We start from the raw sequence: 15,000 nt of genomic DNA, 5'->3' as shown, positions 1-15,000 counted from the left end.
TCGATGTTCATGTGTCCTGCAGTTCACAAGTTGACGCGCAATTAGCTGCGTTCTTCATCGACCCACGAGCCAAGTGATCCACCGTTCAGGGTAATCTTTTTAAAATTTAAACGCTCGTTCCACAAGAACCCCGATCATGCCGATCGTCCAGCTGTCTATACACGTCTTGCAAAAATTTTTGCGTACGTGCGTACATCCGAAACGAAAATGATCTTCGTGGTTCCGAAACGTGCCACGTCTAAAATTTCGGTGTTGTGGTATGGATATTTATGATTCTCGCTCTTAATTGTCTTTCGTCCGTACTTTCTCGTCTGAAAGGGAACGCGATCGTCGGTCTCAGTTTTACGCGTACGAAAAAATTAAAAAAAATATTAACCCAAACACAAATTTGTATCCGCGCACCGAAAAAGAAGCACTTTTCTTTTTCACGCGGTCTCCGCTTTTACACGCAAAGTACGAGCATGTATGTGTGAAGATGGGACATGTTCGATACGATTTTAATTAGGAATTTGCCAATTTCCTTTTTCTCAGCAATAATTTTAATAAATAATGCTGCTTTCTCTCATAAACTACATTTTCGGTAGTTTTCCTTTATTGTGTCTTTCATTTAGTGTGCGTGTGTGTGTGTCAAGCACTTTAAAAAGTGTGACGAAGAGACGGTTTTTGATCGATCGGAATGAACACATCATTACATCATCGTACTCGTTATGAAAAAGCGAATTAGTATCCGCTGTAAGCGAAAAGAGATTTTCGCGGGCGGTCTTTGTGTTCGTGTTTCAATTTTCTTTCTATATTTTTTCGTCGCCAAACCGAAGACAGATCGTGAATTTTGACGAAAAAATTTATAGACGTGCCAGACTGAGCGTCTAACATAAAATCCTCAAGTTTACCGTTCTATATCGTGACTTAATGACGATTGACGGTGTATATAATTTTGAAATGGTGCAGTCGTACGCTCCGTAAAGAGAATTTTACCGTTTCTAACGAAATCACTTTACCACATCTACCAAAAACATTAAAAAAGCAAGGTGTGATGTGTGTGCGATCGCTCGTTTAACGGCGCTTTCAAAAAACTCTTTGAAGCGTCTAACGACGAACATCATTCACGCGAATCGTAGAATCGGGAGCGTTTCTCGCCGGTCCCGTAGCCGGGCGTAAATCATTTAAAACCCACGGTGTCGTAACCTAATTCGACACCTGCGATTTTCTTCTTTCTCGACTACTCTGCTACATCCTCTCCGTGTGTCCGAAAAAAGAGGACTTCTAACGTCTTTCGACTTTCGCGGTGGAGTTCACAACTTTCCGCGATCCGGTCGAAAAACCGAAAGCGTCCCTCCTTCTTTCCATCATTGGAAAAGATCGAGAGATAGTACAAAAAAAATCAAAAAATCTAGGTACCCGAAGAAACAGCCGTATGCCCGAGCGAATTCGGTTTTTCTCGTTCAAAAAAGGTGAAAAACTCGATCGCAAGGACCGGCGCTGCGGGCCAGCGTAACGCTATTGTTTTTCCGAATATGTACGATTCGTAGTTCAAAACGTCGTACACACGGTGTTTCAAAAAGAAACAAGCAACGGCACGACAAAAGATCGTGCCGTCGACTCCATGTCATCGACGACGGTGTTGTAAAAACATAAAGTGTACATCGACACGATCAAATGAAAATGCATAATAATAAATTATACATATGTCAAAATTCGTGTGTACGAGGACACGTTAATGATCCTTCCGCAGGTTCACCTACGGAAACCTTGTTACGACTTTTACTTCCTCTAAATGATCAAGTTTGGTCATCTTCCCAGCGACATCGACGACGTCGAAACGCCATCGCGTACCGGTCCGAAGACCTCACTAAATCATTCAATCGGTAGTAGCGACGGGCGGTGTGTACAAAGGGCAGGGACGTAATCAACGCGAGCTTATGACTCACGCTTACTGGGAATTCCTCGTTCATGGGGAACAATTGCAAGCCCCAATCCCTAGCACGAAGGAGGTTCAGCGGGTTACCCGGACCGCTCGGTCAGGGAGGACACGCTGATTCCTTCAGTGTAGCGCGCGTGCGGCCCAGAACATCTAAGGGCATCACAGACCTGTTATTGCTCAATCTCGTGCGGCTAGAAGCCGCCTGTCCCTCTAAGAAGAATTGTTTGTACGCCGACAGTAAAAACCGCGCACGACCACCGGGCGAACCCAGGATCGACGGGCCTTTGGGATGTCGAAATACGCCTATTTAGCAGGCTAGAGTCTCGTTCGTTATCGGAATTAACCAGACAAATCGCTCCACCAACTAAGAACGGCCATGCACCACCACCCACCGAATCAAGAAAGAGCTCTCAATCTGTCAATCCTTCCGGTGTCCGGGCCTGGTGAGGTTTCCCGTGTTGAGTCAAATTAAGCCGCAGGCTCCACTCCTGGTGGTGCCCTTCCGTCAATTCCTTTAAGTTTCAGCTTTGCAACCATACTTCCCCCGGAACCCAAAAGCTTTGGTTTCCCGGAAGCTGCCCGCCGAGTCATCGGAAGAACGTCGGCGGATCGCTAGCTGGCATCGTTTATGGTTAGAACTAGGGCGGTATCTGATCGCCTTCGAACCTCTAACTTTCGTTCTTGATCAATGAAAGCGTTTTTGGCAAATGCTTTCGCTTCTGTCCGTCTTGCGACGATCCAAGAATTTCACCTCTAACGTCGCAATACGAATGCCCCCATCCGTTCCTATTAATCATTACCTCGGGGTTCCGAAAACCAACAAAATAGAACCGAGGTCCTATTCCATTATTCCATGCACACAGTATTCAGGCGAAGTTTTAGCCTGCTTTAAGCACTCTAATTTGTTCAAAGTAAACGTGCCGGCCCACCTCGACACTCAATGAAGAGCACCGCGGCGGGATTGAGTTGGGCCGCCCTCTCGAGCTAAGCCCACCGGCAGGACGTCCCGCGGCACGCCAGTTGACACCGCGAACGATGAACCGGCGGCGCGGGACACAGATTCGACTACGAGCTTTTTAACCGCAACAACTTTAATATACGCTATTGGAGCTGGAATTACCGCGGCTGCTGGCACCAGACTTGCCCTCCAATTGATCCTCGTTAAAGGGTTTAGAGTGTACTCATTCCGATTACGGGGCCTCGGATGAGTCCCGTATCGTTATTTTTCGTCACTACCTCCCCGTGCCGGGAGTGGGTAATTTGCGCGCCTGCTGCCTTCCTTGGATGTGGTAGCCGTTTCTCAGGCTCCCTCTCCGGAATCGAACCCTGATTCCCCGTTACCCGTTACAACCATGGTAGGCGCAGAACCTACCATCGACAGTTGATAAGGCAGACATTTGAAAGATGCGTCGCCGGTGCGAGACCGTGCGATCAGCGTAAAGTTATTCAGAGTCACCAAGTTGTACGATGACGGAGACCGCCACCGATTGGTTTTGATCTAATAAAAGCGCTCCTTCCGTTTCCGGTTGGAGCTCTGTTTGCATGTATTAGCTCTAGAATTACCACAGTTATCCAAGTAAATGTGGGTACGATCTAAGGAACCATAACTGATTTAATGAGCCTTTCGCGGTTTCACCTTAATTTGGCTTGTACTGAGACATGCATGGCTTAATCTTTGAGACAAGCATATGACTACTGGCAGGATCAACCAGGGAACTGCGTTCTTGTTTTAAAATAAGAGAGTTTTAGTCTTTCTTTCCTTCTAGTCATATAAGCTACAATAATCGTAGAATTTCGGAAAGACACCTGCTGCTCTTATAAAAAACTGAACACTTTCCTATTATTGTTTTGAAGAAAGTGTGCGTGTCTGCGAAACGAAAACCTCGTAAGAAGAGACGTAACGCCACGCGATCTTTCTGGATGGAAAATTTTTCGACATTTTTCTCACATCATCCTTGATTGAATCTCCTGCAACAATTTTATTCTTATTCATCCGTTCTAAGTTGTCGTCGTCGTCGAAATAAATAATTTGTACACACTTCGGGGTACACGTTTGTCAAAATTCATGAAATGCAACGTAACATTTTTACTTTAATAAATTTTTACAGTGCATTCAGATCGACTAAACGAACAACGACGGATGAATTGATTTATGGATTTTTATTTGTTGCGACTCATCGGAGGAGAGAGTGAAGAAAAAATAATCCAATATCATGGTTACGGAATAATTTTCTATGACTTTTTCATCCTTGTTTGAATCTTGCAACAATTAATTTTATTCATCCGTTCTAAGTTGTCGTCGTCGTCGAAATAAATAATTTGTACACATTTCGGTACACGTTTGTCAAAATTCATGAAATGCAACGTAACATTTTACTTTAATAAATTTTTACAGTGCATTCAGATCGACTAAACGAACAACGACGGATGGATTACTTATTTTTGTTGCGACTCATCGGACGAAAAGTAGAAACATAATCCTCCATTGTAATATAGTTTTTACGGAAAATTTTTCTTTTATTTTATATCCTTGATTGAATGCTGCATTTTATCCGTCTTTTTTTCGTCAAAAACAGAGATCAATGCGATTCATCGGACGAAGAAATAATTTCCCAGTTCAAAATTTAGAGATTTTTGGGCACATCGACTTGAAATTTTATCGTAAAGAAAAAATATCGTCGTCGACAAGCAAAAGTTCAAACATTCTCCATACTCTTCGCTAGATTGAAAGCGACGGTTTATTGTGAGATTTCTCTTTAGAAATATTCACACGTTACGAGTTTATGAAATTTTATTTATTTCAAAATTCTCGCTCGGACTTTAGTGAGTTGACGCATTTGTTAATTTTTGGTCGTTCTGACACGAACACATAAAATCTTTGATTGCATTTGGACCGCTAACATAGAAACGCTCGCCGCATCCGCAATCTCGCTGTGCATGGTCAATGGCAAGATTTGTCATCCCTCAAACGATGGTGGGTCCACAGGGTACACATTCCGGCCATCGTCCCAACTACGGGTAAGTCGCGGTGTACGAGAGGTAACAAGATAATCGGACGCACATAAAATCACATTTCGATCGTACGCTTTTGTCCGCTGCTACATACCACCACTACTATCCCTATATATGCCAGCGCGGCAGCGTTCAGCTCTGAATCACTCGATGCGCGAAACGGTCGAAATCCCATAGCGCGCCGGCCGCTCGCTATGGGCGAGGGGTCGGGTAAATCGGTCTGATCGCTCGGTGCAAAAGTCCGTTTGGGTACTTAGAGACGGAATTTTAAAATTCTGATTTCGCAGATCAATTTCAAGGGTCATTAGGACTCGAATGCCGTTAACGGTGTTTTGAAAAAAATATTTTTTACGTTTTTACGGCATTTCGACCGAACACCTCAGTTCCGACTTCGGACTTAGAATAATTTTCATCAAAATTTCGAACGCCTCAGTTTCCAGAGGGTTTTAGATCCCGTTTAGTTAGGGGTTTGAAATTATCACAGCCACCCTTGTTTGGTGTTAGTTCGACCGTAACTTTTGTTCGTTTGCATTTAATTTCGATTTTTCTCGGACTTTTGGTCAATGTAAATTTATCAACCGCTACACTTCCGACTTCGGACTTAGACGAATGAGCGCCGAACGCTACAGTTTCGACTTCGGACTTAGAAAAATTTCGCTCGACCGCCACAGTTTCGAATTGGACTTAGAAAAATTTCGGTCGAACGCCTCAGTTTCGAATCGGACTTAGAAAAATTTTGGTCGACCGCTACAGTTTCGACTTCGGACTTAGAAAAATTTCGTTCGAACGCTACAGTTTCGACTTCGGACTTAGAAAAATTTCGCTCGACCGCCACAGTTCCAACATGAGACTTAGAAAAATTTTCATCAAAAATTCGATCACCTCAGTTTCGACTACGGACTTAGAAAAATTTCGGTCAACCGCCACAGTTCCTACTTCGGTCTTAGAAAAATTTTGATGAAAATTTTGAACGCCTCAGTTTCCAGAGGGTTTTAGATCCCGTTTAATTAGAAGCTTGAAATTATAAAATCTACCTTCTATCGATGTTAGTTCGACCCAAACATTTGTTCGTTTGCATTTAATTTCGATTTTTCTCGTACTTTTGGTCAATGTAAATTTGTCAACCGCTACACTTCCGACTTCGGACTTAGACGAATGAGCGCCGAACGCTACAGTTTCGACTTCGGACTTAGAAAAATTTCGTTCGAACGCTACAGTTTCGACTTCGGACTTGGAAAAATTTCGCTCGACCGCCACAGTTCCAACATGAGACTTAGAAAAATTTTTATCAAAAATTCGAACACCTCAGTTTCGACTACGGACTTAGAAAAATTTCGCTCGACCGCCACAGTTCCTATTTCGGACTTAGAAAAATTTTCATCAAAATTTCGAACGCCTCAGTTTCCAGAGGGTTTTAGATCCCGTTTAATTAGGAGCTTGAAATTATAAAATCTACCTTCTATCGATGCTAGTTCGACCCAAACATTTGTTCGTTTGGATTTAATTTCGATTTTTCTCGGACTTTTGGTCAATGTAAATTTGTCAACCGCTACACTTCCGAGTTCGGACTTAGACGAATGAGCGCCGAACGCTACAGTTTCGACTTCGGACTTAGAAAAATTTTGTTCGAACGCTACAGTTTCGAATCGGACTTAGAAAAATTTTGGTCGACCGCTACAGTTTCGACTTCGGACTTAGAAAAATTTTGTTCGAACGCTACAGTTTCGACTTCGGACTTGGAAAAATTTCGATCGAACGCCACAGTTCCGACTTTTTTTCGAAACTGTAGCGTTCAGTCAAATTGCCGTAAAAACGTAAAAAACTTTTTTTACAAAACATGGTCGACAGCATTCGAGTCCTAATAATCCTTGAAATTGATCTGCGAAATCAGAATTTTAAAATTCCGTCTCTAAGTACCCAAACGGACTTTTGCACCGAGCGATCAGACCGTTTTACTCTACCCCTCGCCCATAGCGAGCGGCCGGCGCACTATGGGATTTCGATCGTTTCACGCATCGAGCGATTCAGAGCTGATCGCTGCCGCGGCGGCATATATAGGGAGTACTGATGGTAAGTGGCAGCGATGACGGACAAGTACGCACGATGAATGGATTGACATGAAATCAAATGTGCGCGTCCGTACGATCTGTTACCTCTCGTACATCGCGACCCCGTTTAATGATATTATGCTAAATTAAAAATAAAAATACATCGATGAAATAAAAAGTGGTAAATCTCTAGAAAGACAATATACCGCTGTGAATAAAAATTTCTCGATGAATAGCGAAATGTGAATTAGTCCGCCTGTAACGTGCATTTTGCGAACGAATTAGCTAATTCACCGCTAGTTAAAAAACGTGACCACCCAGTGCTCTTATCCAAAGTCGTCTGCAAATGAGATGAAATTAATAATCTTGACTCTAATGCAGACGACAAATTGAATTGAATAATTTACTTGAATAATGTGACGGATCTATAAAATAAAACACAAAGCCCGAAACACCAAGCAGTAAAAATCTCGATTATTGTTCCGCCCGTTGAAAAACAAAAGATCCGTCACATGGTAAGCAGAACTGGTGAAAATTGTGAAAGACTTGTTTCTCCTCCGATAACAAGCTTGAATTAAATATGATCAAGTGAATGATATTGGAAACCAAAGAACGAAACTGAGGAGAAGCAAATGTTCAGTAATATATTATGAATAATTATAATATTAATATAAATAATAATATTATATTAAAAATGGGAATTGTATGTGGTTGATGGAAAAAGTTTTTTTTTCTGTTGACCGCTACAGTTCCCAATTTGGACTTAAAAAAAAAAAAAAAAAAAAAAAAAAAAAAAAAAAAAAAAATGTGTATACGGAAGGTAAAAAGCAAAAAATAAAATATTTTATTATTTTTTTTACGGGTCCCTACCGCTACAGTTCCCACTGAATGTGTCCTTTTCGCGCTAAGTCCATGCAGTCGCTACAGTTCCGAAACTGGACTTGTAAAAATTTCGACATTTTTGAACGCATCAGTTCCGAACGAGGTTTCAAAACTGTAGCGTTCGGTGTAAACGCATCAGTTCCGAATGAGTTTTCGCAACTGTGGCGTTTCATTTTTGTGCTTTCATGGTTGCATAAACAATCGCCAGTGTGAACGCTTCAGTTCCGAATGAGTTTTCGAAACTGTAGCGTTTCATATTTCTGCTTTCATGGTTGCATAAGCAATCGCCAGTGTGAACGCTTCAGTTCCGAATAGATTTTCGAAACTGTAGCGTTCAATGTGAACGCTTCAGTTCCGACTTTGGACTTAGAATAATTTTCATCAAAATTCGAACGCCACAGTTTCGAAAGGGTTTTAGATCCCGTTTAGTTAGGGACTTAAAATTATGACATCCACTTTCGATTAATGTTAGTTCGGTCCGAACTTTTGTTCATTTCCATTTAATTTCAATTTTTCTCGGACTTTTGGTCTTTGTTAATTTTGTCCTTTCGAAACTGTAACGTTCAAAGTGAACGCCTCAGTTCCGAATAGATTCTCGAAACTGTAGCGTTCAATGTGAACGCTTCAGTTCCGAATAGATTCTCGAAACTGTAGCGTTCAATGTGAACGCTTCAGTTCCGAATAGATTCTCGAAACTGTAGCGTTCAATATGAACGCTTCAGTTCCGAATAGATTCTCGAAACTGTAGCGTTCAATGTGAACGCTTCAGTTCCGACTTTGGACTTGGAATAATTTTCATCAAAATTCGAACGCCACAGTTTCGAAAGGGTTTTAGATCCCGTTTAGTTAGGGACTTAAAATTATGACATCCACTTTCGATTAATGTTAGTTCGGTCCGAACTTTTGTTCGTTTTCATTTAATTTCGATTTTTCTCGGACATTTAGACTATGCGAATTTTAGATTTTTCAAGCTGTAGCGTTTGGCGAGAACGCCGCAGTTACGGACAGGTTTTGTGTCAGACTTTCAATAATCTGAAAAAACTCCGAAAAAAGAAAATAATTAGTGTTTTCATGGTTGCATAACAATTTAAAATTCATGCACAAAAATAATCCATCTATATTTCCGTTATTCAAGAATGCAAAGGAAAGACGAAAGTTCGGCAACAATTAGTTTCCGCGGTTGCATAACCATTCAAACGTTATGCTTAAACACAATCCATTTACGATATATAATAAAAATAAAGCTTTATTATCAACTTTGAAGTCCATTCTATTGCTGATCTTTAGACCTATAGATTAGGTCAAGATGTCAAATGTCAAAAAACAACTACAGGTTCCTGTATTTGTAGCAATGCTGGCGCCATCTGTAGAACAGTTACCTAAACTTGAAAGTCAAAAAAATTACAGCTTTCTGTAACTATTAATGTTGGTATCGCCACCTGTTAGTCGAAAACATAATTTAGTGGCGCCATCTATATGACAGGTCTGGAACTTCAGAAATGTCAAAAATTACAAGATTCTGGGTTAATTTACGTATTTTTCTTGAATTTTAAGCATAATTTGACCTGACCTGACCCTAAAATGGCGCCATCTATGTGTCAGGTCTGGAACTTCAGAAATGTCAAAAATTACAAGATTGTGGGTTAATTTACGTATATTTCTTGAATTTTAAGCATAATTTGACCTAACTGACCCTAAAATGGCGCCATCTATGTGTCAGGTCTGGAACTTCAGAAATGTCAAAAATTACAAGATTCTGGGTTAATTTACGTATTTTTCTTGAATTTTAAGCATAATTTGACCTGACCTGACCCTAAAATGGCGTCATCTATATGACAGGTCTGGAACTTCATAAATGTCAAAAATTACAAGATTCTGGGTTAATTTACGTATTTTTCTTGAATTTTAAGCATAATTTGACCTGACCTGACCCTAAAATGGCGCCATCTATGTGTCAGGTCTGGAACTTCAGAAATGTCAAAAATTACTGTTTTTTCCTTTATTTTACATATTGTTTTTGAATTTTGGCGCCTATTTTAACTCAAAAATGGCGCCATCTATATGACAGGTCTGGAACTTCAGAAATGTCAAAAATTACAAGATTCTGGGTTAATTTACGTATTTTTCTTGAATTTTAAGCATAATTTGACCTGACCTGACCCTAAAATGGCGTCATCTATATGACAGGTCTGGAACTTCAGAAATGTCAAAAATTACTGTTTTTTCCTTTATTTTACATATTGTTTTTGAATTTTGGCGCCTATTTTAACTCAAAAATGGCGCCATCTATATGACAGGTCTGGAACTCCATAAATGTCAAAAATTACAAGATTCTGGGTTAATTTACGTATTTTTCTTGAATTTTAAGCATAATTTGACCTAACTGACCCTAAAATGGCGCCATCTATGTGTCAGGTCTGGAACTTCAGAAATGTCAAAAATTACAAGATTGTGGGTTAATTTACGTATATTTCTTGAATTTTAAGCATAATTTGACCTAACTGACCCTAAAATGGCGCCATCTATGTGTCAGGTCTGGAACTTCAGAAATGTCAAAAATTACAAGATTCTGGGTTAATTTACGTATTTTTCTTGAATTTTAAGCATAATTTGACCTGACCTGACCCTAAAATGGCGTCATCTATATGACAGGTCTGGAACTTCATAAATGTCAAAAATTACAAGATTCTGGGTTAATTTACGTATTTTTCTTGAATTTTAAGCATAATTTGACCTGACCTGACCCTAAAATGGCGCCATCTATGTGTCAGGTCTGGAACTTCAGAAATGTCAAAAATTACTGTTTTTTCCTTTATTTTACATATTGTTTTTGAATTTTGGCGCCTATTTTAACTCAAAAATGGCGCCATCTATATGACAGGTCTGGAACTTCAGAAATGTCAAAAATTACAAGATTCTGGGTTAATTTACGTATTTTTCTTGAATTTTAAGCATAATTTGACCTGACCTGACCCTAAAATGGCGTCATCTATGTGTCAGGTCTGGAACTTCAGAAATGTCAAAAATTACTGTTTTTTCCTTTATTTTACATATTGTTTTTGAATTTTGGCGCCTATTTTAACTCAAAAATGGCGCCATCTATATGACAGGTCTGGAACTTCAGAAATGTCAAAAATTACAAGATTCTGGGTTAATTTACGTATTTTTCTTGAATTTTAAGCATAATTTGACCTGACCTGACCCTAAAATGGCGTCATCTATGTGTCAGGTCTGGAACTTCAGAAATGTCAAAAATTACAAGATTCTGGGTTAATTTACGTATTTTTCTTGAATTTTAAGCATAATTTGACCTAACTGACCCTAAAATGGCGCCATCTATGTGTCAGGTCTGGAACTTCATAAATGTCAAAAATTACAAGATTCTGGGTTAATTTACGTATTTTTCTTGAATTTTAAGCATAATTTGACCTGACCTGACCCTAAAATGGCGTCATCTATGTGTCAGGTTTGGAACTTCAGAAATGTCAAAAATTACTGTTTTTTCCTTTATTTTACATATTGTTTTTGAATTTTGGCACCTATTTTAACTCAAAAATGGCGCCATCTATATGACAGGTCTGGAACTTCAGAAATGTCAAAAATTACAAGATTCTGGGTTAATTTACGTATTTTTCTTGAATTTTAAGCATAATTTGACCTGACCTGACCCTAAAATGGCGTCATCTATGTGTCAGGTTTGGAACTTCAGAAATGTCAAAAATTACTGTTTTTTCCTTTATTTTACATATTGTTTTTGAATTTTGGCGCCTATTTTAACTCAAAAATGGCGCCATCTATATGACAGGTCTGGAACTTCAGAAATGTCAAAAATTACAAGATTCTGGGTTAATTTACGTATTTTTCTTGAATTTTAAGCATAATTTGACCTGACCTGACCCTAAAATGGCGTCATCTATGTGTCAGGTCTGGAACTTCAGAAATGTCAAAAATTACTGGTTTTTACTTTATTTACATATTTTTTTGAAATTTGGCGCCCATTTTGACCCTAAAGTGGCGCCATCTATGTGTCAGGTCTGGAACTTCAGAAATGTCAAAAATTACTGTTTTTTCCTTTATTTTACATATTGTTTTTGAATTTTGGCGCCTATTTTGACTCAAAAATGGCGCCATCTATATGACAGGTCTGGAACTTCAGAAATGTCAAAAATTACAAGATTCTGGGTTAATTTACGTATTTTTCTTGAATTTTAAGCATAATTTGACCTGACCTGACCCTAAAATGGCGCCATCTATATGACAGGTCTGGAACTTCAGAAATGTCAAAAATTACTGTTTTTTCCTTTATTTTACATATTGTTTTTGAATTTTGGCGCCTATTTTAACTCAAAAATGGCGCCATCTATATGACAGGTCTGGAACTCCATAAATGTCAAAAATTACAAGATTCTGGGTTAATTTACGTATTTTTCTTGAATTTTAAGCATAATTTGACCTAACTGACCCTAAAATGGCGCCATCTATGTGTCAGGTCTGGAACTTCAGAAATGTCAAAAATTACAAGATTGTGGGTTAATTTACGTATATTTCTTGAATTTTAAGCATAATTTGACCTAACTGACCCTAAAATGGCGCCATCTATGTGTCAGGTCTGGAACTTCAGAAATGTCAAAAATTACAAGATTCTGGGTTAATTTACGTATTTTTCTTGAATTTTAAGCATAATTTGACCTGACCTGACCCTAAAATGGCGTCATCTATATGACAGGTCTGGAACTTCATAAATGTCAAAAATTACAAGATTCTGGGTTAATTTACGTATTTTTCTTGAATTTTAAGCATAATTTGACCTGACCTGACCCTAAAATGGCGCCATCTATGTGTCAGGTCTGGAACTTCAGAAATGTCAAAAATTACTGTTTTTTTCCTTTATTTTACATATTGTTTTTGAATTTTGGCGCCTATTTTAACTCAAAAATGGCGCCATCTATATGACAGGTCTGGAACTTCAGAAATGTCAAAAATTACAAGATTCTGGGTTAATTTACGTATTTTTCTTGAATTTTAAGCATAATTTGACCTGACCTGACCCTAAAATGGCGTCATCTATGTGTCAGGTCTGGAACTTCAGAAATGTCAAAAATTACTGTTTTTTCCTTTATTTTACATATTGTTTTTGAATTTTGGCGCCTATTTTAACTCAAAAATGGCGCCATCTATATGACAGGTCTGGAACTTCAGAAATGTCAAAAATTACAAGATTCTGGGTTAATTTACGTATTTTTCTTGAATTTTAAGCATAATTTGACCTGACCTGACCCTAAAATGGCGTCATCTATGTGTCAGGTCTGGAACTTCAGAAATGTCAAAAATTACAAGATTCTGGGTTAATTTACGTATTTTTCTTGAATTTTAAGCATAATTTGACCTAACTGACCCTAAAATGGCGCCATCTATGTGTCAGGTCTGGAACTTCATAAATGTCAAAAATTACAAGATTCTGGGTTAATTTACGTATTTTTCTTGAATTTTAAGCATAATTTGACCTGACCTGACCCTAAAATGGCGTCATCTATGTGTCAGGTTTGGAACTTCAGAAATGTCAAAAATTACTGTTTTTTCCTTTATTTTACATATTGTTTTTGAATTTTGGCACCTATTTTAACTCAAAAATGGCGCCATCTATATGACAGGTCTGGAACTTCAGAAATGTCAAAAATTACAAGATTCTGGGTTAATTTACGTATTTTTCTTGAATTTTAAGCATAATTTGACCTGACCTGACCCTAAAATGGCGTCATCTATGTGTCAGGTTTGGAACTTCAGAAATGTCAAAAATTACTGTTTTTTCCTTTATTTTACATATTGTTTTTGAATTTTGGCGCCTATTTTAACTCAAAAATGGCGCCATCTATATGACAGGTCTGGAACTTCAGAAATGTCAAAAATTACAAGATTCTGGGTTAATTTACGTATTTTTCTTGAATTTTAAGCATAATTTGACCTGACCTGACCCTAAAATGGCGTCATCTATGTGTCAGGTCTGGAACTTCAGAAATGTCAAAAATTACTGGTTTTTACTTTATTTACATATTTTTTTGAAATTTGGCGCCCATTTTGACCCTAAAGTGGCGCCATCTATGTGTCAGGTCTGGAACTTCAGAAATGTCAAAAATTACTGTTTTTTCCTTTATTTTACATATTGTTTTTGAATTTTGGCGCCTATTTTGACTCAAAAATGGCGCCATCTATATGACAGGTCTGGAACTTCAGAAATGTCAAAAATTACAAGATTCTGGGTTAATTTACGTATTTTTCTTGAATTTTAAGCATAATTTGACCTGACCTGACCCTAAAATGGCGCCATCTATGTGTCAGGTCTGGAACTTCAGAAATGTCAAAAATTACTGTTTTTTCCTTTATTTTACATATTGTTTTTGAATTTTGGCGCCTATTTTAACTCAAAAATGGCGCCATCTATATGACAGGTCTGGAACTCCATAAATGTCAAAAATTACAAGATTCTGGGTTAATTTACGTATTTTTCTTGAATTTTAAGCATAATTTGACCTAACTGACCCTAAAATGGCGCCATCTATGTGTCAGGTCTGGAACTTCATAAATGTCAAAAATTACAAGATTCTGGGTTAATTTACGTATTTTTTCTTGAATTTTAAGCATAATTTGACCTAACTGACCCTAAAATGGCGCCATCTATGTGTCAGGTCTGGAACTTCAGAAATGTCAAAAATTACAAGATTCTGGGTTAATTTACGTATTTTTCTTGAATTTTAAGCATAATTTGACCTGACCTGACCCTAAAATGGCGTCATCTATATGACAGGTCTGGAACTTCATAAATGTCAAAAATTACAAGATTCTGGGTTAATTTACGTATTTTTCTTGAATTTTAAGCATAATTTGACCTGACCTGACCCTAAAATGGCGCCATCCATGTGTCAGGTCAGGTCAGGTCAGGTCAGGTCAGGTCAGTTAATTTGACCTGACCTGACCCTAAAATGGCGTCATCTATGTGTCAGGTCTGGAACTTCAGAAATGTCAAAAATTACAAGATTCTGGGTTAATTTACGTATTTTTCTTGAATTTTAAGCATAATTTGACCTGACCTGACTCTAAAATGGCGTCATCTATGTGTCAGGTCTGGAACTTCAGAAATGT

General features: G+C 38.5%; 2 non-coding genes across 2 annotated transcripts in view; both read right to left on the bottom strand.

Moving 5' to 3' along the window:
• LOC148165510 (5.8S ribosomal RNA) overlaps positions 1-93 on the bottom strand; it is a 157-nt gene extending 64 nt beyond the window's left edge. The window contains exon 1 of the ribosomal RNA XR_015771408.1: positions 1-93. This exon is cut by the window's left edge and continues 64 nt beyond it. This is a non-coding gene — a ribosomal RNA (5.8S ribosomal RNA).
• A 1,622-nt stretch (positions 94-1,715) lies between these two features.
• Positions 1,716-3,636, bottom strand: LOC148165509 (small subunit ribosomal RNA). Its single transcript, XR_015771409.1, has one exon. It is a non-coding gene; the product is annotated as a small subunit ribosomal RNA (ribosomal RNA).
• Positions 3,637-15,000: the final 11,364 nt, after the last annotated feature.

The sequence above is a fragment of the Gnatocerus cornutus genome, unplaced genomic scaffold (assembly GCF_029298725.1).
Source record: "Gnatocerus cornutus isolate USDA-ARS CGAHR unplaced genomic scaffold, icGnaCorn1.1 ctg00000296.1, whole genome shotgun sequence".
In the NCBI taxonomy this organism is placed as follows: Eukaryota; Metazoa; Arthropoda; class Insecta; order Coleoptera; family Tenebrionidae; genus Gnatocerus; species Gnatocerus cornutus.
Note: the sequence above shows the minus strand (reverse complement) of the source record. Positions and strands in the feature narration are given on the sequence as shown.